Source organism: Papio anubis, chromosome 16, assembly GCF_008728515.1.
Source record: "Papio anubis isolate 15944 chromosome 16, Panubis1.0, whole genome shotgun sequence".
In the NCBI taxonomy this organism is placed as follows: Eukaryota; Metazoa; Chordata; class Mammalia; order Primates; family Cercopithecidae; genus Papio; species Papio anubis.
In genome coordinates this window covers 70,956,251-70,960,302 of record NC_044991.1, presented here as the reverse complement: position 1 = coordinate 70,960,302, position 4,052 = coordinate 70,956,251, and the positions used below count along the sequence as shown (strand labels likewise).

At 51.4% G+C, this 4,052-nt stretch overlaps 1 pseudogene across 1 annotated transcript; it reads right to left on the bottom strand.

Moving 5' to 3' along the window:
- Positions 1-256: 256 nt before the first annotated feature.
- On the bottom strand, positions 257-2,578 carry LOC101006787 (annotated as a pseudogene). Its single transcript, XR_004178827.1, has 3 exons — positions 2,415-2,578; positions 2,223-2,247; positions 257-1,924 (listed from the first exon to the last, which is right to left on the bottom strand). The product of XR_004178827.1 is annotated as a phosphoglycerate mutase 1 pseudogene (transcript).
- Positions 2,579-4,052: the final 1,474 nt, after the last annotated feature.

The window sequence follows — 4,052 nt, the reverse complement described above, 5'->3', positions numbered from 1 at the left end:
CTGGTGCCTGGGAGCCTCTGCAACCTTGGCTGGGGCTGTTTACCCCGCCCACCTCCCTATAATAGTCCATGAAATCCACCGGGTAGGATTCTGTTCCTTGCTGGAACTTCAAGCAATACAAGGAACCAGTATAAATACTCGTATAAATACTATGGAACAAGTATAAATTTCCCAGACCATATCTTCAGGGATAAAAACCTATGACTTTCTCTATTTCTGCATATTTAGCTTATCTGAGCTTTTTTTTTTTTTTTTAATTGCACATCACTCCTTTATTATACTGATCTGGAAAAAGGATTTAGTACAGTTATGCTAAGGTGAACACTGGACCCATGTGGCAGAGCCAAGCAACTAGAACATGATTCGGAAATCAGTGAAAGACACACTTGGACAGGACCAAGGGGCATTTCACTGCCATGAAACAAGGCAGGAAGCACTCCTGCCCCTCAGAGGTCAAGGAACTGATCCCATACTGGTATGAGGAATGGCTTATTTTCTGATGACCACATGTGGGACTATTTCAACCGCCACAAGAAACCCCAGAAGGGTTACTGTTTTGTATTATTTATATATACTATACTTTTTTAATAAAAGTAAATGTAACACGTAACTAAATTCAGGATTGATCCCAAACTTCTAGAGCCAGGTCCTCTAGGGTCAGGAAGGAAACAGTTGTCACAACACCATGCAGGTTACATTCATCTTCCACTGGAATGACTAGAGCCCCCAGGCAGTGGCCTGACTGCGGAAGAGCAGAGGACTGGCTCCTGGGGACAGAGAGGCTCTGTTGCTTCTCCTCATTGGTCATGGCTTAGCATGATTCCTCCCCACAAGTCCTTAGTAAACAAAGAACTCGCAAAAACCCAAGTCACTACCTTTAAACTCTGTTGGATAAGGGGAGCTTTTCCACAGCTTGGACTGAGAACCTATGCTCTAGAAGTGCTATTCTGACTAGATTGCACGAAGGGAGTTGGTGCAGAAGACAAAATGGCTAAAATGAAAATGGGAGCCACCAATCCCCATCTGCAGCTACAACTCAAGATGTCTACAGATGTGGTCAGCGTGACATGTGCAGGTGGGAGGGGCAGAGGGACAAGATGGGCAGGGAGGGTGCTCCTGGGGACAGTATCCTCCCCGCTGGCCTTCACTTCTTGGCCTTGCCCTGGGCGGCCACAGCTTCCATGGCTTTGCGCACCGTCTCTTCATCCCCCAGGAACTGCATGGGCTTGATAGGCTTCAAGTTCTTGTCCAATTCATAGACAATGGGAGTACCAGTCGGCAGGTTCAGCTCCATGATAGCCTCTTCAGAGAGACCCTCCAGATGCTTGACAATGCCCCGGAGGCTGTTGCCATGGGCTGCAATCAGTACACGTTTCCCCTCCTTGATCTGGGGAACTATTTCTTCATTCCAGAAGGGCAGAGCTCTGGCAATAGTGTCCTTCAGACTCCCACAGGAGGGTAGCTGATCTTCTGTGAGGTCTGCATACCTGCGATCCTTACTGATGTTGCTGTAGAAAGGGTGGTCGGGCTCCATCGGAGGTGGTGGGACATCATAGGAGCGCCTCCAGATCTTCACGTGGGCCTCACCATGCTTTGCAGCAGTTTCTGCTTTATTGAGACCAGTTAGACCCCCATAGTGCCGCTCATTGAGGCGCCAAGTCCTCACCACTGGCAGCCACATCTGATCAATGGCATCTAGCACTGTCCAGAGGGTCTGGATCGCTCTCTTCTGTACTGAGGTGAAGCAGATGTCAAACTCATAGCCAGCATCTCGCAGCGCGTGCCCGCCACGCTTCGCCTGCTCGTGGCCCGCTGGGCTCAGGTCGGCGACGTACCAGCCGCTGAAGCGGTTCTCCAGGTTCCATGCGCTCTCGCCGTGCCCGATCAGCACCAGCTTGTAGGCTGAGGATGCAGCACCGACTGCCTTTTTTTTTTTTTTTTTTTTTTGTCACTCTGTCGCCTAGGCTGAAGTGCAGTGGTGTGATCTCAGCTCACTGCAACCTCTGCCTCCCAGATTCAAGTGATTCTCCTGTCTCAGCCTCCCGAGTTAGCTGGGACTACAGGCGCAAGCCACCACTCCCAGCTAATTTTTGTATTTTTAGTAGAGACAGGGTTTCACCACGTTGGTCAGGCTGGTCTCTATATTCTGACGTCAAGTGACCCACCCACCTTGGCCTCCCAAAGTGCTGGAATTACAGGCGTGAGCCATTGCCCCGGCTTACCTGAGCTTTTAAGCTCCCATTTCCACTGAAGGTAGGAAACAGTTGCAAACATAAAGCAGAGCAGCCACTTCACTCCACTGTTCTTTGGGTAAACACTCACTGCATTCAGATTTCAGACACGCATTCGGCATGCATACACACACACCCCCCACCCAGAGGCGGCGCAGCTGGTGTGGGGAGGCGCTTACCTACCTCGCCAGCATCTGGGGTGAGTCGTCTGGCTGGGAGGGTTCCTCGCTGACCTCCCTGGAGTCTGAGTTACCCCAGTCCCCACTGCCTCTGCAGAGGTGACTATAGGTCTGCCATGGTCCCTGATCACCCAGTCCTGGGAGCCTGAGCCCATCCAGGACAGCCATCCACCCCAGCTACATGCGCACTCTCTCCAGGGGCTTGAGAACTCTAATCTGCTCCCTCACACTGTGAGGGGTCCATGATCCCACGGACCCTGTCCTGAGGCCACTGCATTCCAACACCTCCCTGTGCCACTGCTGCTCCACCAAAGTGGGCTTCTCTGTGAGTCTTCTGGGATCCCTACAACCTTAACGTGGGTTTCTACCCCCTGAGGGATGGGGTGCTGGACTCATTCTTGGGGACCCAGTAACTCCTATCCCTAACCACACCTCCTCCATCTGGTCTTTTCCGAACCATCTCCTTCTGGGCAAGGGAACATTCTTCACTGTCACCCATTCTTCCCCACCGTGTGCTTCACGGTGTAAGTCAGAGCTCTGGGTCCCCGTGGCTTTGTGTGTGCTGTGCCAAGCCAAGCTTAGGAAACTAAAATCACAACAAACCTACTGCAGCCTCCGCCTTCCGGGTTCAAGCAGTTCTCCTGCCTCAGCCTCCCGAGTAGCTGTGACTATAGACGCGCACCACCACGCCCGGCTAGTTTTTGTATTTTTAGTAAGAGATGGGGTTTTGCCATGTTGGCCAGGCTGGTCTCGAACCCCTGACCTCAGGTGATCCACCCATCTCGGCCTCCCAAAGTGCTGGGATTACAGGCGTGAGCCACCACGCCCGGCAACACTCTAAAATTTGACTCTCATCTCACAGGCTTCTCTGGGGTCCTCCCTTCCCTGGGATCTAAGCCTTGAGGTCTACTTTTAATAATAGGGATGACCTTCAGTGGCTCTTCCAGCTGTGATCAGCTCTGAATCATTCACTTACTCAGAACAAATACTTCTTGTGCACCTGCTATGCACCAGGTGCTATGCTGGGCACTGGAGATACAGCAACGAATTGAAAAAGACAAGGTGCATGTTTTGGGGACTGACAGTCTACTGGGGGAGGCAGATGTTCATCAGAAAATAGAAATAAATAAATATAAAATGACAGTTGTCATATAACGCTATGAAGGAAAGGCATGTGAGGCTACGAGGGTAAAGAACAGAGGAATTTAATTGAGTCAGAGAGTTCAGGGGAGGCTGAACTCCAAAGGCCAGGCAGGAGCTTCTGCACGAAAAGAAAGAAAACAAGAGAAAGCCGGAGATGCTAAGGCCCTGTGATGGCAGAGAGCACGGAGCCCAGGAGTGGCCAGGATGGGCCAGTGTGGCTGGTGTGCAGAGAGGATAAGAAGGAAGCGCATGCCAGGTATGGCCAGGTGTGGCAGCCCTCGGAGGGTGCAGGGCCTTGTGGGCACCTGAAGGATCCTGGCTAGATCTTAGTGTAGAGGAAGCAGAATGGGGACAGCCTGCCCGCATTTCTAGACCTCTCCAGGTCAGGTCTAGAAGAGAGAGACCAGAAGGGAGTTGGGAGACTAGTTAGTAGACTACTGCCTTAGACGAGGTGAGACATAATAGCCAATAGGACTAGAACAGTGGTGATGAGGATGAA